This window comes from Neomonachus schauinslandi, chromosome 4 (assembly GCF_002201575.2).
Source record: "Neomonachus schauinslandi chromosome 4, ASM220157v2, whole genome shotgun sequence".
Lineage (NCBI taxonomy): Eukaryota > Metazoa > Chordata > Mammalia > Carnivora > Phocidae > Neomonachus > Neomonachus schauinslandi.
The window spans coordinates 125,020,090-125,044,833 of NC_058406.1; the positions used below are offsets into that span (position 1 = coordinate 125,020,090).

General features: G+C 35.1%; 1 protein-coding gene across 1 annotated transcript in view; it reads left to right on the plus strand.

Moving 5' to 3' along the window:
- C4H8orf34 (chromosome 4 C8orf34 homolog) overlaps positions 1 to 24,744 on the plus strand; it is a 154,252-nt gene that overhangs the window by 115,770 nt on the left and 13,738 nt on the right.

Consider the following 24,744-nt stretch of genomic DNA (forward strand, 5'->3'; position numbering starts at 1 on the left):
TCACAAATAAATAAATAAAATCTTAAAAAAAAGGGGGGGGGCGTGTGGGTGGCTCAGTCGTTAAGCGTCTGCCTTCGGCTCAAGTCATGATCCCAGGGTCCTGGGATTGAGTCCCATGTCGGGCTCCCTGCTCCGCGGGAAGCCTGCTTCTCCCTCTCCCACTCCCCCTGCTTGTGTTCCCTCTCTCGCGGTCTCTCTCTCTGTGTCAAATAAATAAATAAAATCTTTTTAAAAAAGAAGGAATCAGTCAATGATGATTCCTAGGTTTGGGAGATAAACAACTAGGTACACTGTAGTGCCATTTATCAAAATTGGAAAAACTGGGGAAAAGCAGATTAGGCAGATTGCAGTAACAGTAAGAGTTCTCTTTTGGCTTGTTTATTTTGAGTTGTCTATTAAGCATATTTATATGCACTATTACTCATGAGAGACTCGATTTAGTTATACATTTAGGAGTCATTGGGATAGAAGTTCTCATTTTTGTTTGGTTTGGTTTGGTTTGGTCTCAGGACCCCTCTACATTCTTAAGACAGAGGGCCTCAAGAGGCTTTGGTTTGTGTAGATTATATCTATCAATATTTACCATGTAAGAAATTAAGACTTCTAAAAAATGTATATGTTGTTCATTTTAAAAATAGCAGTGATAAAGCCATTATATTAACAAAGATAACGTTTTTTATGAAAAATACTTTATTTGCCAAAACAAGGTATTTGTGAGAACATTACATTATTTACATTTTTGAAAGTCTCTTTAATGCCTGGCTTAATTGGAAACTTCTTCATTTTCATAACTACTTCTGCACTCATTGTGTTATGTTGTTGTGGCTGAAAAAAAAAAATCTGACGTCAGATATGTAGTTGGAAAAGGGCAAAGCACCTAGAAATAGCCATTAATATTTGGTGAATGTTGACCCAAAATCTCTCTAAACAGAAGACATATTACAGCTGGCTTGGTGGCTAGATAAATAGATAGAAAGAAAATGATAGAAAGCATCATACAAAAAAATGGAATTCTATGAATCATTACATTTTAAAATAATAAACTATAATGTAATAATTGTATTATTTTTACAAAAACAATAAAGTTAGTACTCTTCTGTTCCAAATAGGATTATACCTTTTGAATTTTGTACCATAAAAATACATTTCTGTTTGACTAAATAATAAGTAAAATTTATCAATATACTTATAAGTATTAAGTCAATAAACCATCATGATATTTAAAAATTAATTTGTATCTATACTAACTCTGTGCAAAGCTAGATCTTGACTACAAACAATAGCAAGTAGAACAAGTGGCAGATGTGGTCTCCTGACTTTGTCTTGCTTTTGTAGTCTTCTTCCTCTTTGTGTCCATCATTGTCTTTGCCCCAGCTGGCCTCCTTCTTATATACCACGACCTTCCTTACAACTTGCAGAAGTTTCATAATCCCTACTCCTGCATTTTTATTCTGTGTTCACTTTAAGTACAAAGACCTCATCATCTCTATTTCTAGGTTCATTTGCTCCTTCCAATATATTTTGCAAAGCCCTGGCTGCCTGAGCCATATATGAGCTTGTGTGATTTTGCTTGGCCCTTGTCCTTCCTTTCTTCTGGGTTCTAATTAGCAGTGGGGTTGGTGCCTACACCTTTTTTGTAAGCTAAAGAATATACTAATTGTTCTTTCAACTGAAAATAGATTTCTCCCTCAGTGGATGCCATGATCCTTGATTAGTATCACCCTCAGGACACATCCGTACCCCAATACCCTCTCTCTTCCAAGTACTAGCTGAAAGGAGTTTCAATTTAACTAAATTGCTATTTTTCATTTGCTTACCTGATATTCCTATTTTTGAAGACTTCATGGAAATTGATGAAATTTATTGTACATTTAATATTTTTAATTTTTACTGGGAAGATGTCAATAATTGTCATAAATAAACTTTTATTTAAAAATACTTATGTCAGTGTAAAGAAATTGTTCCCATTCTCATACCTAATTTTTAAAGAGTTCCCAGATAATAAAAGGCAAACACAGGCTGCCAGAGCCATAAGCCACTATTCTTTGCCTGCCTGGAAAGCAGCTTTGGTTGGGGAGAGAGCTGGCCCCATGGCGCTCTCTGCTGACCATTAAGCTCACAGTCCTGCATTTTTCTCGGTAAGAAAATGTGACTCTCAGGCAGATACTAAAAAAACCCAAAAGGAATGATTTACAACTTGTGTTGACCTGACACCTATGTCTTTAATGTAATAATAAAAATCAATTAAGTTTCTTCCTTTTAATCTTCCATTAAAAATTTGGGGGGTTTGCTAAAGATCTGTTTTTCTTAACCTTTATAAAACTACCAATCATTTACTATCCTATTCCAATTATATTTAATTGTCATTTCTTTGAAATGATTTTTTTTTCCTGCGGATTTCAAAGTTAGTTTGTGAATTCTGATAAAGGTAGTAAGAATGATTAATTTTACTTAAAATGGAAACAGTAAAACAAAACAGAGGCTAATGTTAGTTTTAAGGCTTTTATTTTTAGTTGTGGGAATTCTATCAATTTCTTATTCATTAGTTTTGTCCTTCCTCTTTCCTTAGCCCCTGTGTTGGTTTTCTATGGCTACTGTAACAAATTAAAATAATGCAAATTTATTATCTTATGTTTCTATAGTTTAGAAGTTCAACATGAGTCTCTCTGGGCTTAAATCAAGTTATCATAGGGTGCATTCCTTCCTGAAGTTCTAGGGGAAATCTGTTTCCTTGCCCCTTCCAGCTCTTAGAGGCTGCTCTATTTCTTGGTGCATGACCCTTTTTCTCCATCTTCAAAACCAGAAACATCTCATCTCTGGCTAATTGTAGCCAGGAAAAGCTTTCTGCTTTTGTGGGATCATGTGATTAGGTTGGGGCCACCTGGCTAATCTGGATAATCGAATCTTAACATTTTTAACTTTAATCATGCTAAGTCCCTTTTGCCATTTAATGTAACATATTCACAGGTTTGGGGGTTGGGATGTGGACATTCTGGGGAAGGTATCGTTTTGCCTTACAGCCACTATTCAGGTTCAGATAGTATTACCTTTCATATCTGTATCTAATTCTTCAGGCTGCTACCATTCCAGTTCATCCTTTAAAATGCCATATAGTAGACATAGCTGGTGCCTGCTCAGTTTCTGTTAGTTGGGGCAGTGTGACCAAGCCTTCAAGTGCTGTGAGGATTGGGTGCTTCTGGGCTCACTGTTTTCCTGAGGATTGCTTCAATCCATTGGGAGCCATCCTGCCCAGAGATGCCTGGGTTGGCCCTCAGTTAGTGACTGACTGAAATAAGACTCTGACTTGTCATTTACATTCCAGAGATCCTTATGAGATCAGGCTGTGAGTAGACTTTATCTGAACCCGTATGTTTGCCTAGTTTCTTCCCCTGTCTTCTGCTTCCTTTACTCTCTTACAGGTTCACTTGAGAGACCCTATGAATATATCACCTTTTTTAGCCTCTGGTTCTAGGGAAGCTTACTTAGAGAATCCTGCTAAAAATTTTCCATGACTCTCTGGCTACTTCAAATTAAGTCCAAATTTCTAACAGAATAAGCGGTCTCCATTTTGTCACTCAAATCTATATTTTATGCTTTGCTTCCCTCTTTTTCTCTATTCAGAGTCTGTTTTGTGCTCAACAAAGAATAGTGTAAGGCAGCTAGACTATAGTACTTTTCATATTTTTTGTTTATTTCCACATTTTTGCTCATTGTCATTCCCTCCCTTCTAAGTTTTCCATTTTTCAAGCTCCAGCCTTCCCTGATCATTCTTGCAGAAAGTGATCTTACCTCCTCTGAGTTTTTAGAGGATATAGCAACCACATCACAAATGACACTTCTTGTCTCATATTATGGAAATTTTTGTTCACTGCTTGAAGAAATTGCCTGATATTTTGGAAAAATCCACAGAGGAAACCTTGGACGGAACCTTGGCTCCTGCCATTTACTAATTATGTGGACTTCAGAAAGTTATTTATAGATGCTGGGCTTTAGTTTCCTTCTCTGTGAAATGTAATGGTTTTAGTAACTATTGAAAACAACATCAATTACTCTCCCACTCAAAAATAATTTTAGGCAGATTGCTAAAATGTAAAACATTTAAAAGGAATATTTGGGAAAATCATTTCGAAGGGAACAGAGCATAGGAAATATGTGAGTCCCCTGTGCAAAATGCAGTCTTGGGGCTCAATATCATCACTCTGGTTGAGCCACAATTGAGCTTTTTGTTACTTGGTATCATCACCACTCACAGGATCATAGCAAACTAGTTGATCACAGGGAAACTAACTATTCCTACTACTGAATCTTAAGAAAAATATCCCTCATTAATCCTCATGAAGTGGATACGTATAATGTATCAATAATATTCTTAAAAAATTTTTATGCTTCTGTGCACCAAAGGGTATAATCAACAGAGTGCAAAAATAACTTCCAGATTAGGAGGAATATTTGCAAATCATATATATATAATAAGAGGTTAATATTCAGTATATATAAAGAACTCCTACAATTCAACAGCAAAACAAATAACCAGATTTTAAAATGGGCAAAGAACTTGAATAGACATTTCTCCAAAGATGATGTACAAATGGCCAGTGAATATATGAAAAGATCTCCATATCACTAATCATTAGAGAGATGTAAATCAAAACCACAACGAGATACCATCTCAAACCCTTAGGATGGCTACTATCAGAAAAACTCCAGAAAATAATAAATGTTGGCGAGGATGTAGAGAAATTGGAACTTTTGCACAATGTTGGTGGGAATATAAAACGGTGCAGTCACTATGGAAGACAGTATGGCAGTTCTTAAAAACATTAAAGATAAAATTACCATATGATCCAGCAATCCTACTTTTAGGTATGTATCCAAAAGAACTAAAAGCAGGATCTTGAAGACATATTTGCACATCCATGTTCATTGTAGCCTTATTCACAATAGCCAAAAGGTGGGAGCAACCAAGTGTCCACTGATGGATGAATAGAGAAACAAAATGTGATACACACATACAGTGGAATGTTATTCAGCCTTAAACAGGAAGGAAATCTTGTCATATGCTACTACATGGATGAACCTTGAGGACATTATGCTAAGTGAAAAAAAAGCTACAGAAAGACACATACTGTCTGATTCCAGTTATACAAGGTATCTAAGGTAGTCAAATTCATAGAAACAGAAAGTACAATGATAGTTGCCAGGGACCAAGGGGAGTGGGACATGGGAGTTGTTCAATGGGTATAGGGCTTCAGTTTCACAAGATGAAAGAGGTCCGCTCAACATTGGTTTGGACTGCATCGTGAATGTACTTAACATTACTGAATTGTATACTTAAAATATATACTTAAAATTGTATACTTAAAAAATGGTTTAGGAGGTTCATTTGTTTTACTATAATTTAAAACAATGTATTCTTAGAGTAAATAAGATCATTAGTTTCATAGGAATTCTTTGAATAATGTCTGCTGACCTAGACAGATGTCATAATGCAAAAGCAAAGTATAGTTGGAACAATTCCACAGGAAGTCTAAATAGTGATGTATAGGACAGGGCTCCCTGGTGTTCTGGCCCAAGTAAAAGATACATTTTAGAGTATTTAGGGTTATAGATAGTTTGCATCTCTTTTAGACAACTCATCATTTAGACAACTCATTTAACCAAGTTGTTAACTATTGAATGATAGCTTGAGTTTCTAGTCCTTGAATCTTTAAATAGGTGTAATAATAATAATAATGGATATAATAATAATGGACTATTTAGTGCATACTATATTCTAGACCTTGGGCTAAGCATTTCTTGTAGATTACACCATTTTACCCTAATGAAAAAATATCTTATATTTGTTGAGAACTTACTGCATGCCAGGCAGTGTTCTAAATTATTTACCTGCGGTATCTTATTTAATATTTACCAATACTCTGTGAAATTAGGTACTATTATTCCCGTTTGACGAACAACAAAATTGGGATGCATAGAGGTTAATAAGTTTATCAGAAGTTATATTAATTGAAAATAGAAGTGGGACACAGACACATTAACCTCAGAGCCCATGCTCTTAACAATTATGTCATGTATGTGATATAGTTACTGTTAGTTATCAGTCTATTAGATGACAAAACAGGAGCTCTTAGAGTTTCATAAGTTCCCCTTGGTCCCACAGTAAATGGAAGAACTGGAACTCAAACCCAGACAGTTTATACTCCAGAATCTATACTCGTAGTCTCTCCAGTGGATTATGCCAGTACAGTTCCTATTACAGGTGCCTGGTGCAGAAAAATCACTCAATTAATAATTACTATCTTTATTAGAAACTCTTTGTTCAGGGCGCCTGGGTGACTCAGTCGTTAAGCGTCTGCCTTCGGCTCAGGTCATGATCCCAGGGTCCTGGGATCGAGCCCCGCATCGGGCTCCCTGCTCAGTAGGAAGCCTGCTTCTCTCTCTCCCACTCCCCCTGCTTGTGTTCCCTCTCTCGCTGTGTATCTCTGTGTGTCAAATAAATAAGTAAAATCTTTTTTAAAAAAAAAAGAAAGAAAGAAACTCTTTGTTCACAGTGCCTACTAAGTCTGCACTAAGCCTTGGGGAAATAATTGTGTAATAGCCAGAACTAAGTATGTTCCATTTCTCTAATCCAGTTTCACTTTTTGTGGCCTTTTACCGTATTGCCTACTATCAAGACATTTTCTTTGAGTTATTTTATTATATTAAGAGCTCTAGTTCTAATATGATAGAAATCTAGAAAGGGAGGTCGACAGTGTAGTGTTCATTCTCACAAATAATGTTTCAACATGGAAGTTAAGTATATATGAGACCATGCAAAAGACTAACTAGGTACATAATAATGGATTGTATTTATCAAGCATACAGTATGATAGGTACTGTGCCAGGTGTCGTAAGTACACTTTCTTACTAACATTTGCAAGAGCCCTATTTTGAGAAAGCTCTTATGTCCATTCTACACATAGGACAGTTGAAGCCCATGGAGTTTTGTAACTTCTGTGAATTTACAGACATAGATAATATACTGTAGAACTCAGATTTGAGTGCAAATTTAACTCCAAAACCCATTTTCTTAAATACTATGTTATGTTGCCTCACTAACAAGTAAGAAGCTCAACAAGAGACTATTTTTTATTATTTCAGACTGGCTATCTGATGCGAGTAACATAATCTGGTACAGACATAATATGCCATGGGCTTTCTAGCCACCTGATGATTGCCCCCACTAAGTATACCAGTGGAAGGACTGAAATCTTAACTCCTTCAAAGATAAGATATTTTTTCACCAGATAGATTCGTTTTGCTATTGACTTTCCATTTCTATTCATTTCTCCCAAGCAAACAAATCTGGATTGCATTCCTTGTGTGTGTGTGTGTGTGTGTGTGTGTGTGTGCGCGCGCGTGCACGTGCATGTCTTTGTGATTATTTAGAGAATGGTTTTGGGATTTAGGGCATACTTACACTGTTATGATCCTTTGTCTTGTTTCTGTGTTTCAGAATCTCTTGGCCATGCACATGTGCCCACCTACATGTGTATCCTATATTTTTGGCAGTAGAGGAAAATCCATAAAACTGCTTAATATCTTGTGTTGGTCATATGTTTGATTTATAACAAGCAATAGCCCTAATATTAAGGGAGACTACCAGTATAATTATTGTTCATGTTTTATCTTAAAAACCTATCTCTTAAAAATGAAATGTGGAAAGTGACAATCAAGGAAAAATATTTGCAGCTTACATCACAGGCAAATCTTAATAACCCTAATTATATGATGCTTCTAAAAATAGAGAATAAAAGGCCTCAATTCCACTAAAAATGAGCCATATGAATAGATTGTTCACAGAAAAAAAAATGAAAATGTTCCTTAATCATATGAAAAGATGCTAGTCGCCTCATTCAGAATAAGAGAAATGCAAATTAAACACCACTGCTTACCTATCAGACTTTTAAAAATCCCCAAGTTAATTAAAGTACTCTTTTGGTGAGGCTGTGAGGAAATAGGCACTTTCAGACATTGCTGGTGAGAATGCAAAATGGTACAAACGCTATGCAGGGAGAATTTTCAACATTTAAAAAACTTTATGTGCAATACTTTTTGATTAGTTCCTTGAGTCTATTCCAAAGACACACTGGCAAAAATATAAAAAGACTTATGCATGAGGTTACACCTTGTCATGCTATTTTAATAGCAAAAATATAAAACAGCTAAATGTCCATTAAAAGAAAAATATTGGATACATTGTAGTACCTCCACACAATAGAATATTATATAGCTGTAAAAATGAAAGAATCTCTCTATAGAGACTTCAGAGTAATTCCCAGGATATATTGTTAAATGAAAGAGGCAAGAAGAGGAAATGTGTTTGTAAGTGTGCTACCATTTATCTGAGTAAGTGTAATGAATATATAGATACATATTTGCTTAGATGAAAGCCAAAATAACAAGAGCAAAATCTGTCATACTGTAAACACACACACACACACACATACACACACACACACATTGTTTTTTAAAAGTTACATATAGAAAGGTGTAGAGAGGAGAGTATAGGGATAGAGTCTTGATTTCTTAGAACTTTGAATATGTATGCATTTGGGACCACTTACATATATAATTTTAAATCAAAATAAAATCTTAAAACAGTAATTTTTAATAATCAAAAGCAAAATGAAACAAATCAGCACAACTGTGTTTCAGGGTTGATGGTGTAAACCCACTGAGATGAATTACTCCAAGTCATTATAAACACAGTGATTTGATTGTTCTCTGCTCCCTAAGGACAGAGGGAACAGCAGTACAATCTAAAGCTATTTTTGGCAATCGTGTCATTGATGAATAGTGTTGGCATTATTATAAAGAGATTATTGTCTATGTTTTTTGTGATATAACAAAGAATTAATTATGTTAATATCCTTAAGAACCAGAATTTTTGGCATAAGGGAAAGGAAATCCAGATGTAGGATGAATATTAAGTAAAAATCCAATAATCCCGTTTTTAAGAGGAAGTATCATTAAGAATTCATATTTTTTTTGATGAATCACTAAATTCTACACCCAAAACTAATATTACACTGTATGTTAATTAACTGGAATTTAATAAAAACTTGAAAAAGAAAAAAAAATTCCTGGTTTTTTAATTTATTTTTAATTTTTTAAATTCATTCATTTATTTCTTTTTTATGTTTTATTTGGGTGTTTATTTTTTTATTATGTTAATCGTCAGGTTTTTTTGTTTTTTTTTGTTTTTTTAAAGATTTTATTTATTTATTTGACAGAGACAGAGACAGTGAGAGCAGGAACACAAGCAGGGGGAGTGGGAGAGGGAGAAGCAGGCTTCCTGCTGAGCTGGGAGCCCGATGTGGGACTCGATCCCAGGACCCTGGGATCATGACCTGAGCCAAAGGCAGTCGCTTAACCAACTGAGCCACCCAGGCGCCCTAATCGTTAGTTTTTGATGTAGTGTTCCATGATTCATTGTTTGCATATAACACCCAGTGCTCCATTCAGTACGTGCCCTCTTTAATACCCATCACCAGGCTAACCTATCCCCTCACCCCCCTCCCCTCTAGAACCCTCAGTTTGTTTCTTAGAGTCCATAGTCTCTCATGGTTTGTCTCCCCCTCCGACTTCCCCCCCTTCATTTTTCCCTTCCTGCTATCTTCTTTTTCTTCTTCTTCTTCTTTTTTTTTTTAACATATAATGTATTATTTGTTTCAGAGGTACAGGTCTGTGATTCAACAGTCTTACACAATTCACAGTGCTCACCATAGCACATACCCTCCCCAATGTCTATCACACAGCCACCCCATCCCTCCCACCCCCCACCACTCCAGCAACCCTCAGTTTGTTTTCTGAGATTAAGAATTCCTCATATCAGTGAGATCATATGATACATGTCTTTCTCTGATTGACTTATTTCACTCAGCATTATACCCTCCAGTTCCATCCACGTTGTTGCAAATGGCAAGATTTCATTCCTTTTGATGGCTGCATAATATTCCATTGTGTGTGTGTGTGTGTGTGTGTGTGTGTGTGTGTGTGTCCATCATCTGTCGATGGACATCTTCTTTATCCATTCATCTGTCGATGGACATCTTGGCTTTTTCCATAGTTTGGCTATTGTGGACATTGCTGCTATAAACATTGGAGTGCATGTACCCCTTCGGATCCCTACATTTCTATCTTTGGGGTAAATACCCAGGAGTGCAATTGCTGGGTCATATGGTAGCTCTATTTTCAACTTTTTGAGGAACCTCCATACTGTTTTGCAGAGTGGCTGCACCAGCTTGCATTCCCACCAACAGTGTAGGAGGGTTCCCCTTTCTCCGCATCCTCGCCAACATCTGTCATTTCCTGACTTGTTCGTTTTAGCCATTCTGACTGGTGTGAGGTGGTATCTCATTTAAATTCAATTAGCTGAAGTATAATACATCATTAGTTTTTGATATAATGTTCAATGATTCATTAGTTCAGTATAACACACTCTCCACTGGCACTGAGCACAACTAGAGAGCAGATACTATTTTCTAAATATCATTCTCTGTTAAAAGGAACCAGGGCTCTTTGGAGAAATGGCTGAATCTAGGGCTGCAGCTAAGAAAGTATGTGTTTTGTCTGGATTGTCTTTTAGTGTCAGGAAGTAAGATGCAATCAAAGAATGATGGAACATTTCAAGAAAACACAGGAGCCTACTTGTAGGAGCTCCTTCTAGGGACTTTTTAAAACCTAAAAATAATGATACTAATATGTTATAGTCCATTGAATAAAAAAATTAATCCATAAGCCCATTCTGATATACCTACCTATGTACATGCATACATACACACATGGAGATGAGAGGGAAGCTCTTTCTCATGGTAGAGTATCAACAAATAAATTTGGAAGGAATGGTGAAATTAGAAAATCACAAATTGGTAGCCATCATAGTAATTGATGCAGGGAAGGGTCAGCGAAGGATGTTAAAATTAGTAGGTGAAATTTTGATGAATTACAGGTTATCTACATAGTTTCAGACTTACTCCCCAGAAGATACTTAATAATTAACAAGAGAGAAGTAGCAACTTTATGATGGAGAAACATGAAAGACAGCACCTTAACCAAGTGGCCAAGGTTAATATCACTTGTGATGAGACAAATCAGTATCATGTGCCTTTTGATATGAAAGGAATACATCACTTCTGTGTCATACTTGCCAAAAATGCATGACTTCACTATAATCGTAGGAAACACTGGAAAACGACAAATTGAGGGACCTCCTAAAAAAATAAATGGCCCATATTTTCAAAAAACATAAAGGTCATAAATGTGAAATACTGAAAACTGTTCTACATTAAAGGAAATTAAGCAACAACAATAAGAACATGACAATTGAATGCCATATATGATCTAGGATTCTCTATTGCCTTGAGCAGCTCTATTCAAATAATTGAGGAAATTTAAACAAGGTTATTTAATACAATATTAGTATTGTTCTTATGTTAATTACTAATTTTGATAATTATACTGTAACCACCTAAGAAAATGTCCTTCTTTTAGGAAATAACACCCTGAAGTGTTTAGGAGTAAAGAGCAACTTATCTTCAAATGGTTCTGGGGAAATTTTATTATAAATACGAAAAAGAGAGAAGGAAAATGATAAAGCAAAATATTAACCACCAATGTTGACATTATTACATTAGCAACATTTGGGCAATCTGAATGAAAGGTATACAGAAATTCTTTTTTTTCTTTTCTCAACTTTTTTGTGAACCTGAATTATGTCAAAGTAAAATATTTAAAACTTACATATTTCTTATATCTGTCCACTGTTACCGGCCCCAAAATAATGAGTTCATCCAAGTGTCCAGAATCTAGTCTTAAAATATATTTCCCACTAAAATGAATCGGAGTCCCTTGGAATAATGGTTGATTCTGAGTTGGAAGCAAAATGAGCCTAAATATCCTGTCATGCTAGAAAGCAAGAACATGTAAAAGACCACTTGGCTGTGTCAAAAGAGCTCAGGAGCCAACTTTAAATAGTCTCGCACTGGAAAGAGTTGAGAAAATTTGAACATGAATAAGAATAATAACTGCAATGCAGTGAATTATATCTAACATTTTAAAATTTTTATGTTCATCCAAAAATTAACCTTAAAAATATGTGAGGAGGCCAAAGTTACTACTTTCAAAAACTGGTAAAAGTAAAGGGAAAGAATCAAACATTTAATCTACCTTTCCTATACAAACTGTATTTCAGGGTAACCAAATATTTGAGGAAGTTTCTCTTTATAGAAGTTTTCCAGCAAATAAATGAATATGGTCTTATAAAATTAGACAGTCACCATTTGGCAATCTTTAGTGAATTAATGGATCTAAGCAATAATTATCAATCCTGCCAACATTAGTCAAGAAGAGTGAAGAGTCAACAGGACATTATGTGCCTCCAGATGGAACTATCGTCATCCTCCCTTATCTGTGGGGTGATACGTTCCAAAATCCCAGTGCACTGGAGGCCTGAAACCATGAATAGTACCAAACCCTATATATATACTATGTTTTTCCTATACATACATATGTATTATAAAGTTTATAAATTATGCGAAGAGATTAACAATAAGTAATACATAGAACAACTATAACAATATATTATAATAAAAGTTATGTGACTGTGGTCTCTCTCCTTCAAAATATCGCACTGTACTTCTTGTGATTATGTGAGATGTTAAAATGCATACGTGATGAGAGAAGTGAGGTGAAAGATGGAGGCATTGTGATGTACTGTGAGGCTATTATTGACCTTCTGACTATATGTCAGAAGGATCAACTACTTTCTGGACTGTAGTTAGTTGACTGCGGGTAACTGAAACCACAGAAAGCAAAACCGCAGATAATGGGGACTAATGTATAACCATTCTCTCTGAAGCAGTACTCAGAACAACAACAAAAACTTTATCCAAAACTAACTACTAATTTACAGAAATTACAAGGGGTAGAGGGACATTTCAAGCCACATCACAGGGATGTAAAGGGAAAAATCCAGACTATGGAAAACTCACAGGACAGACAATTTGGGTTTTTTTGAAAAACAACAGCAACAACAAAATTACAGGACAAAAAATGACATAGGAGAACCTGTAGATTAGACGAGACATAAGTCATAACACATCAAGTCTTGTGTAGAGTCTGACTTGTACAAACAAACAGATAATTTCCCTGAGATAATCCAGGAAATTTGAAAACAAATGAGGTATTTGTTGGCATTAAAGAATATTGTTACTTTATTGTTGAAAGTGATAATGGTATTTGTTTATAAAAGCACCCTTCTTAGAGATACATAATTGACCGTTTACAAGTGACATGATACGAAGAATGGGATTTGCTTTGAAATGATCTTGGCAGGGATGGGGGGATGTGGAAGGGACATGGATGGAGATAGGATGAAGTGAGTTTACCTGTGAGTTGATTATTGATGAAAATGTGTGTGACTACAAAGGGGTTTATTTTGCTCTTCTGTCTACTTTTGTATTTGCAAGAAAATTTCCATAATGAAGAATAAAATGTTTTAGATCACAGGTAGGAGGGTACGGAAGATAGTGGGGGAAAGGAGGAGGGATAATATTGGGTCTCTCTTAGGGCTAGCAGATATGCTAAGGGGTTTTTGATGTGTTACTGAATTTAGTTTTTGCACCAGTCCAATGAAGTGGTTGTGTTTTTCTTGTTTTACAGATAAGGAAACTGAGGCCAGAATGATTAAGTGATTTGCTGAATCAAAATTAGTACTTAGATCTAGAATAAATACTTCCCTCTGGCTTCTGATTGTTCAGCTGACTCCAAATCCATGCTTTTCCCTTATACTATACACTGTACTCCCCATGAAAGGGGAAAAGCTAAAATGGGTTTAATGCATTATTATAACAACTTTATTGAGATAATAATTCATATAATAAAATCTAAACAGGTTTTTATTATATTCAAAGTATATTAGCACAACCTAAGTTTAGAACATTGTCATCATCCCAAAAGAAACCTTGTACCCGTTCCCATCCCCCCAGCCCCTCAGCCCTAGACAACCACTAATTTGCCTTCTGTCTCTATAGATTTGCCTATTCTAGAAATTTCATATAAATGCAGTAAAACAAATGTGGTCTTTTGTGACTGTCTTCTTTGACTTAGCATAATGTTTTCAAGGTTCAGTGATGCTGTTGCTCGTATCAGTACTTCATTCCTTTTTGTTGGTAAATAATATCCTACTGTATGGATAGGCCTAATTTTGTTTATTCATTCATCAATTTATGGACATTTGAGTTGTTTCTACTTTTCAGCTATTACGAATAGTGTTTCTCTGAATAGTCATGTATAAGTTTTTGTGTGGATGTGTGTTTTCATTTCTCTTGGGCATATCTGTAGGAATGGGAATGCTGGCTCATATGTTACTCTGTTTAAACTCTTTGAGAAGCTGCCAAACTATTTTTCACAGTGACAGCACCATTTACGTTCCAATCAGCAAGTGTGAGGGTTCCAATTTCTCCATATCTTTGCTAGTACCTGTCTGTCTTTTCACTTATAGTCATCCTCATGGGTGTGAAGTAGTATTTCATTGTGGTCTTGATTTACATTTACATATTCCAATGACTAGTAATGTTGATAAAGCATTATGAACCATTGAATCATACGTTACCTAAGTTTTATCAATTTTTAATTCACTGTACATATAGAGTACCTTCTATATGCCAGAAAAGAAGAAATGACAGTTCATCTTTTGTCACTATAGACAAGAATGCTAATAGCTGGGGCGACTGAGTAGCTCAGTTGGTTAGGCATCTGCCTTCCGCTCAGGTCATAATCCCAGGGCCCTGAAATCGAACCCCGCATCGAGCTCTCTGCTCAGCAGAGAGCCTGCTTCTCCCTCTGCCTGCCACTCTGCCTATCTGTGCTCTCTCTCTATCTCTCTGTCAAATAAATAAATAAAATCTTTAAAAAAGAAAAAAGAATGCTAATAGCTGGTGGGTTTGTTGATGAAAAGATAAACAAATTCTCTTCTGATTGCTTTCATTTTCCCATTGAAATAAGAAGCAACATAATAAGCTGAGAACCAGGAGAGAGGGAATGTTGAAATTAACTGAGGAATGAAAATGTGTCTGAACTGAAAGAGAAAAACAACCAAATGAACTTCAGTTAATCTACCAATGTGGCATGTGCATTTTTAACATTACTAGGTAATGCAGAATTTCTAAAGGTTGTATCATTTACACTTCCACCTACAGTTTGTAATAATATTTTTTGCTCCTGATCCTTGCTCACACTAGCTGTCATCAAACATTTTAATGAAAGATAGTTTCTTGTAGATTCAATTAGTGGTTTTATAATTTTCAATAAGATTGCATGCCTGCTTGTCTCTTTTGCCCATTTTTATTGCCAGTATTTTTGTCTTCAGATTTGTGAGTTTATTCTATATTCTGGATGTCATCTCTTACTGGTTATATGTGCCTCAAATATATTCTCTAAGTTTGAGGCTTGTCATCTCTTTTTAAATAGTGCTTTCTATTAACAGACATTTTTAACATTAACTTGTAATACTGTTTTAAGAAATCCTTTTCTACTTGATGTCATGAAAATAATTGTTTTTTTATTTTCTCCTAAAAGTTCTGTTTTTCACGTTTAGGTCTTTCATCCACTTGAAATTATTTTTTTAATATGGTAAGAAGTTGGAATATATTTTCCCCATATGGATAATATACTTCCTATAACTGTTTATTGAAAAATTCATCATTTGTCCATCAGGATGCATGCTTGTGTTACTTGTCTTATTTCTGGGCCCTTTTTCTTCTATTGCCCTATGTGCTTATATCTGTTATTCCATTTGGTTTGGAGTTGTATTGTATTTTAGATTGATATGAGAGAATTGACATTGTTACATTTCTGAGTCATTCTACTGTGAATTTGGCATATTTCCATTTAATTAAATATTATAATGTTACATGATAAAGTCATATAGTTATATTCAATAAAACCATGCAAATTTTATTAAATTGATTCCTAGATAACTTGTACTTTCGGCTATTATTGTAAATGGAATCTGTTTTATAAATTACCATTTTAAAACTTGCTGGAATGTAGGAATGAAAATTATTTTTCTAATTTTATCTTAAATTCCATAAACTTGCCAAACTCATATATTATAAATTGCCTCTGAATTCTCTTGATTTTTCTTTATAGGGAAACATATGTGACTAATAAGTTTTGTTTCTTCCTCTCCATTAAGTGATAAGACTGACGTGAGGTAACCACATTAAATATCCCCACTAGAAAAGGGAAATAATGAGAGGTTTATAGAAATTATTGGTTCTTATGGGCACATATCATTAGGTATTCCTCTCCAAGGCATTGGAAGTGTTCCTTAATTGGGCCCCAATTCTGTTCTGTGGGAGTAGAAACTGGGTTCTCTGGGAGTCTCCATCTATCATTTTTCCATAGCTCATGGCTTCTTCCTGTAGGACTTTCTTTTTTGTTAATGTCTTTGGCCACTTCTGAAGAGGGATTTAGAAAAGATAACTTTGAGCAAATTTTTCAGGTTCTTTCTTGTAGAAAAATGGCATTTACATTTTGTAGTCTATGTCCCTTTAACTTCAGGTGCTTTTTGCCAATTCAGCTGTCTTAAATAATTTTTGGGTTTCCTTTGTATTTGATTCCTCTCTCCTTCTTGTGCCAAAAACCACATCCACAATTCTTTTCAGGACATGCCTCTCTCTCTAGATTTAATTAATGGTATTTTAGGTGTTGTGAAACAACATCCTTAATAAGACACTCTCTTAATTTTTTCAGAAGTCTTAATGAAGGGCCTTATAACCACATTCTTAATTTCTTCTTTACCCTGAGGTTTTGTCTTTCTGGCAGGGCCATGGATTTAATATTTATACAAGGATTATCTTAATTTAAAAATCTTGAGCTGTTGAGAAAGGCTGGATATAAGAAATTCAGCCAGACTCTTAATATTTCCTCTAAATTTTGCTTGCAAATTGGTAAGTTATTTTTTGCACTCATCTATTTCTTGAAGAAACTTATCATATGTGGCTAAAAGCAAGTAGGTAATGTTTACAGATTTTTTCTTAGAGATCTCCTTGTGCAATTTTGAAACTTCATTAGATCACTTTCTATCTTAACCAGAGATGGTAGTTTTACTAAGCAATTAATACCACATAACATTGGCCTCCATTTTTCCAGCCTCTTATAATAATTTCATCACTGTTTTTACAGCCAACACCTGCCCCTATATTCCAAAGCCAATGACATATATTTTAAGTTTTTATTAAGCAGCACTCTACTTCTAGGATCAGTTTGTTTCAGTTAGCTATAGCTATGTAATGTTTTAACCCCAAACTCAGAGGGTTGAAACAGTAAAATTTATTTTTCCTGCTTTTCTGGAATTCAGCTGACCGTGGCTGGATCTTGGTTAGATGGACTCAACAGATCTCAGTTGGAGTTTCTCATGTAACTGGAGGTTGGCTACTGTCAGCTGACATAAGGTGGGCTTGTTTGGTGTCATTCAGGTCTGTTACAAGTGTTTCTTATCTTCATTTTGGGGCAAGTGGACTTGAATAGGCATATCTTTCTCATGGGGATGGCAGAAATACAGGAGAGTAAGTAGAAACATGTAAGGTGCCTTAAGGCCTAGGTTTATAACAGGCATACAATAATGTCCCTATTTCATTGTCTAAAACAGGTCACATGTGGAGGGTAAATTTGTCCACTTTTAGAAGAGAAACTATAAACTCACATGATAAGGGGCATGGATACAATGAGGTTGAACAATTAGGACCATTAATGCCATCATACCATACACTAAAGGCATGATCACTAAGCCAGGAGCACTGGGGATCCATCAAAATGCTCAAAACATATTTCAGTTTTTTCACAGGATGTGATATATAGTTTTTGAGAAAAACTTGTGCTAAGTAAATATATTAAAGACTAAAACAAAATACTTTGAATACTTCCAATTGCTGAGGTCCTGGCTTTCAGCAGTTTATATTGATTACTAAGGAAGAGTAAGGGCTACAAAGTTAGCAGAAGAAAGGAAATAATAAAGACCAGAGCAGAAATAAGTGAAATAGAAAATAGAACAGTAATAGAAAAGATTAATGAAACTAAGAGTTGGTTCTTTGAAAAAATAAATAAAACTGACAGATCTTTAGCTTGGCTAACCAAGAAAAAAAGAGAGAGGATTCAAATAAATAAAATTATTAGTGGAAGAGGTGATATTATAACGAATACTACAGAAGTACAAAGGATCATGAAACTACCATGAAAAATTCCTGCCAAAAACTGGATGACATAGGAAAAAAAGGCTGGATAAATTCCTAGAAACATACAACTCACCAAGATGGAATCACAAAGAAACAGGAAATTTGAACAGACCAATAACAAGTAAGGAGATTAAAACAGGAATCAAAAACTTTCCAACAAAGAAAAGCCTAGGACCAGATGGTTTCACTGATGAATTCTACTGAACATTTAAGGAACTAACACCAATCTTTCTCAAACTCTTCCAAAGATTGGAAGAGGAGGGAAGATTCTCAGACTCATTTTATGAGGCCAGCATTATCTTGATACCAAAGCCAGGTAAGGATACTGCAAGAAAAGAAAACTATAAACTAATATCTCTGATGAATATAGATGTAAAACTTCTCAAAACAAAGTCCTAACAAACTGAATTCAACAGCACATTAAAAGAATCAGATACCAGGATTGCAATCACATGAGATTTATCTCTGGGATACAAGGATGGTTCAACATATGTAAATCAATAAATATACATCACATTAATAGAATGAAAGATAAAAATCACATGATCATCTCAGTGCAAAAAACCCACATTTTACAAAATTTAACATTCTTTCATGGTAAGAACTTTTGACAAATTGGGTATAGAGGGAATGTAACTCAACATAATAAAAGACATATATAACAACCCTCAGCTAACATCATACTCAACAGTGATGAAAGGTTGAAAGATTTTTCTCTAAAATCAAGAACAAGACAAGAGTGCCCAATCTCACTACTCCTATTCAACAAAGTACCAGAAGTCCTAGCCAGAGCAACTGAGGAAGAATAAGAAATGAAAGGCATCCAGATTGGACAAGAAGAAGTAAACTTGTCTCTGTTTGCAGATGACATGTTTTTATGCAGAGAAAACCCTTAAGACTCAACCAATAAACTGTTAGAACTAATACATGAATTTAGTAAAGTTGCAGTGTACAAAACCAACATAGAAAAATCTGTTACATTTCTGTATATTAACAGTGAACTATCCTAAAAAGAAAAAAAAATCCCATTTACAACAGCATAAAAAACAATACAGTAAATAGGAATACATTTAATCCAGCAGGTAAAAGGACAATCTTTTTAATAAAAGTTGTTGGGAAAACTAGATAATCACTTGCAAAAAATGAAATTGTGTTTCTGTGACATCTGTTGTATTGTTTTCTCTTCCTTTTCTCATTTTGCTTTTTTAATCTTCTTTTTTCTTAGTTAATGTAGTTAAAATATTGCCAATTGCATTTATTTTTTTGGAAAAATTTGTTATTACTTTCAATATTATGTTATGGTTTACTCTAGTCTCCATTTTATTTCTGGTCTTTCTGATTTCCTTCTCTACTAAATTTCAGTTAAGTTTCTTCTTTTTCTAGTTCCTTGTGGTGTAATGTTGTCTATTTGAACTTTTTTTTTTTAAGATTTATTTATTTTGGAGAGAGAGCGAGTGAGCACAAGCTATGGGGAGGGGCAGAGGGAGAGGGAGAAGCAGACTCCCTGCTGAGCAGGGAATCCAATGCAGGGCTCGATGCAGGGCTCCATCCCAGGACGATGCTTAACTGACTGAACCACCGAGGTGCCCCATGAACTTTGTTTCTTAATACAAGCATTTATAGCATAAAAAATTAAAATTAAAAATAGAACTATAAAAAAAAGAATGAACCTTGACTCTTATTTCACACCAAGTACAAAATCAACTTAAAATGCATTAAAGACTTAAATGTAAGACTCAAACTATAAAACTCCTAGAAGAAAAATCTCATTTACATTGGTATTGACAGTGGTTTAAATTTTTTTTTTTGTAACACCAAAAGCACAAGCAAGTGCAACTACATCAAACTAAAAAGCTTCTGCACAGAAAAGCAAAAATCAAACTGGATAGGTAACCTGTAGAATGGGAGAAAATATTTGTAAATCATATATCTGATAAGGGTTTAATATCCAAAATACTTAAGAAACTCAGCTCAATAATAGAAAAAAAAATCTGATTTTTCAAAATTAGGCGGAGGACCTGAACAGACCTTTTTCCAAAGAAGATAGATAAATGGCCAAGTACATAAAAAGGTGCTCAACATCACTAATCATCAAGGAAATGCAAATCAAAACCATAATGAGGTATCACCTCACACCTGATAGAATGTCTCTTATCAAAAAGACAGGAAATAGCAAGTGTTGGCAAGAATATGGAGAAAAGGGGACCCCTGTATACTCTTGGTGGGAATGTAAATTCATATAGCTACTGTGGAAAGCAGCATGGGGGTGCTTCAAAAAACATAAAACTATGATTCAGCAATCCCACTTCTGAGTATATATCTAAAGGAAATGAAATCACTTTCTCAAAGGGATATCTGAACTTCCATGTTTACTGCAGTATTATTTACAATAGCCAAAACATGAAAACAATCTAAGTGCCTGTCAATAGATGAATAAAGAGAAAGTGATTATTTATATATATATAATAATATATATCATCATATATATATAATATAATGGAATATTATTCAGCCATAGAAAGGAAGGAAATCCTGCCATTGTCATTGTGACAATGTGGATGAGCCTTGAGGACATTATGCTAAATGATAGAAGTCATCCAGAGAAGGACAAATATTGTATGAGCTCACTAATTTGTGAAATCTAAAAAAAACTAACCTATAATAAGAGAGAGTAGAGTGGTGGTTGCCAGAGGTGAGGGTGTGGAGGAAATGGGTGCAAGTGATCAGATGCAGACTTCCAGTTATAAGATGAACAAGATCTGGGGATCTAATGCACAGCATGGTGACTAAGGTTTACAACACTATATTGTATACTTGAAGGTTGCTAAGAAAGTAGATCTTAAAAGTTCTCACCACACACACACACACACACACACACACAATGGTAATTATGCGAAGTGATGAGTATGTTAACTAACCTTGTTATGGTAATCATTTTGCAGTATATATGTATGTCAAATCATTATGTTATACAGTATAAACTTGCATAATAATGTTAATTATATCTCAAAGCTGGAAGAAAATAGAAGGAGTAGTAGGAAAAAAGCTTTTAACTATCTGCTTACATTACTTTCTTTAAACTCTAATGCAAGTTCAATGTGTGGATTACTTTAACAATGATTATTAAATTAAACATTTAATGCAATTTTGTGTTAAACATTTAATGTGTGATTTGTGTTCCATAATTTTCCTTTTTTGAACTGGTAGTATTAAAATAATTTACTCAAAACTTAAGAGTTTGTAAGAAATATTTAATGATTTTAAATAGATCACATCTTGTAGACTTTCTTATGTTGCTTAAAAATGTATTAATCAGTGTTGTACATGAATCATTTATATAATTTTTAGTTAAACCACATTTGCATTGGTTTTCATTATATGAATTATTTTAAATTCATTTACACAAGTTTTATGCTTATTTTATGAAATCATAATTATGCTAGTTATTATGGAGGAAACAAACACATTTAAGATGTGATCTCAGGCTTCCATAAACATCTTGATTTATTAAGAAGAGAAAACAGACTTCTGGGGAAGATGGCAGAGTAGGAGGATCCTAGGCACAACTCATCCCACAGATATACCTATATAACACCCACATCACTGTAAATAATGCAGAAAACAACCCGAGAACTGAAAGAACAGACTCTTCACAGTTGGACTTAGAGAAGAGGCCACATTGAAAGTGGTGGGAAGGGTGGAGACATGGTCAGGAAACAAGTTAACCCCTAAGACTGTCCATGATGGGGAGAGACAACATAGGCATAGGGAGGAGGAAGGAGTAGAGCCCCTACTAGGCACCCCAGGCATGAGGGACCTGCACTTGGAGCCATAACATTTGGCTTTGGAAACCAGAGGGGCTTAACTTTGAAAGTTCTTAGAGTCAGTGGGACTAAACACCTGGAACTTAAAAAAATCAGCGGGCTTGGCTCTGGGAGAGGCAGAGAGTAATAGGAAACTGAGTCCCACCCTAAAAGAGACAAACAGCCCCATTGAGATACAGTATAGAAGCAGCAGTTTGGAAAGTACCTGAGATTTATTTGCTAATCTCAGAATGTGTGGTGGAGGGGCAGAGACATTTAGGAGACTTCTGCAGAGCAAAGGGGCTGGTGGGAGTCATTCCAGACCTAGGAATAAACTTAACCAAGGAGGTGAAAGAACTGTACTCTGTAAACTATAAAACATTGATGAAAGTAATTGAAGATGACACAAACAAATGGAAAGATAGTCCATGCTCATGGATTGCAAGAACAAGTATTGTTAAAATGTTCATACTACCCAAAGTAATCTATAGACTTAATGCAATCCCTATCAAAATACAAATAGCATTTTTCATAGAACTATAACAAATAATCCTAAAATTTTCATGGGACCACCTAAGAACCCAAATAACCAAAGCAGTCTTGAAAAAGATTAACAAAGCTGGAGGTATCACAATCTCCAATTTCAAGATATACTACAAGGCTGTAATAATTACAGCAGTATAGTAATGGCACAAAATAGGCACATAGATCAACAGAACAGAATAGAGAGCCCAGAAATACACCTACGATTATATGGTCAATGAATCTTTGACAGAGGAGACAAGAATATTAAATGGGAAAAAGTCCTTTTAAGAAATGGTGTTGGGGGGCACCTGGGTAGCTCAGTCAGTTAAGCATCTGCCTTTGGCTCAGGTCATAATCCCAGGGTCCTGGGATGGAGCCCCAAGTCAGGCTCCCTGCTCAGTGGGGAGCTGCTTCTCCCTCTCCCTCTGCTGCTCCCCCTGCTTGTGCGCTCTCTCTTTCTCTCTGTCAAATAAATAACTAAAATCTTAAAAAAAAAAAAAAAGAAGAAGAAAGGGTGTTGGGAAAACTGGACAGCAACTTGCAACAGAATGAAACTGGACCACTTTCTTATACCACACACAAAAATAAACTCAAAATGGATTAAGGACCTAAATGTGAGACCTGAAATCATAGAAATCCTAGAACACAGCATAGGCAGTAATGTCTCTTACATCGTCTATAGCAACATTTTCCTAGATATGTCTCATGAGGGAAGGGAAACAAAAGCAAAAATAAACTACCAGGACTACATCAAAATAAAAAGCTTCTGCACAGCAAAGGACACAGTCTTCAAAACTAGAAGAGAGCCTATTGAATAGAAGAAGATATTTGCAAATGACATAGCTGATAAGGGATTAGTATCTGAAATATATAAAGACTTATTCAACTCAACACCAGAAAACAAATAATCCAATTAAAAATGGGCCAGAGATGTGAACAGACATTTCTCTAAAGAAGACATCAGATGGCCAACAGACACATGAAAAGATGCTCAACATCACTCATGGTCAGGGAGATGCAAGTCAAAGCTACAATGAGATACCATCTCATGCCTGTCAGAATGGCTAAAATTAAAAATACAAGAAACAAGTGTGAGGATGTGGAGAAAAAGGAGCGCTCATGTACTGTTGGTGAGAATACAAACTGGTGCAGCCACTGTGGAAAACAGTATGAAGGTTCTTCAAAAGATTCAAAATAGAACTACCATATGACCCAGTAATTCCACTACTGGGTATTTACCCAATAAATATGAAAACACTATTCAAAAAGATATATATATATGTTTATTATAGCATTATTTACAATAGCAAAAGTATGGAAGCAACCCAAGTGTCCATCAGTAGATGAATGGATAGACAAGATGTAGTGTATATATACATATACACAATGTAATATTACTTAGCCATGAAAAAAAAAATGAAATCTTGCCATTTGCAAAAACATGGGTGGATCTAGGGGATATAATGCTAAGTGAAATAAGTCAGAGAAAGACAAATACCATATGTTTTCACTCATATGTGGAATTTAAGAAACAAACCAAATAAAGGAAAAAGACAGAGAAAAAAACAGACTCTTAAATATAGAGAACAAATTGGTAGCCACCAGAGGGGTGGGGAGATGGGCAAAATAGTTGAAGGGGGTTAAGAGTACACTTACCATGATAAGCACTGAGTAATGTGTAGAATTGTTGAATCACTATATTATACACCTGGAACTAATATAACTGTATGTTAATCATAGTGGAATTAAAAAATAAAAGAAAAAAGAAACAAAACCACGGAGTATGATCAAATGTGATAAAGTGGTCAGAGCTGTTGAACCCATGTGAGTTAGCCAGTGGGAGTAAGCTGCTTGGAGAGAGTAGGCCCGGTTTACGGTAACTGCTTCTTGGATAGGTTAGCTTTCTGCTGATCGAAAATACTAAGCAAATCTGTGATCTTTGGTTGAATTTTTGACCAGAAATGCTTTTCTTATTAAATTTCAACATACTTGTTTAAGAATCTCAACCTCTAGAGACTCTATCCGTAGGATGGCAAAGGAATATGTATTTATACATTTTTAAAGAATAATTAGGATTTACATTGTTTAGATTGACACCTTAAATTGTTTACCATGTACTTAAAATATTTTCAAGA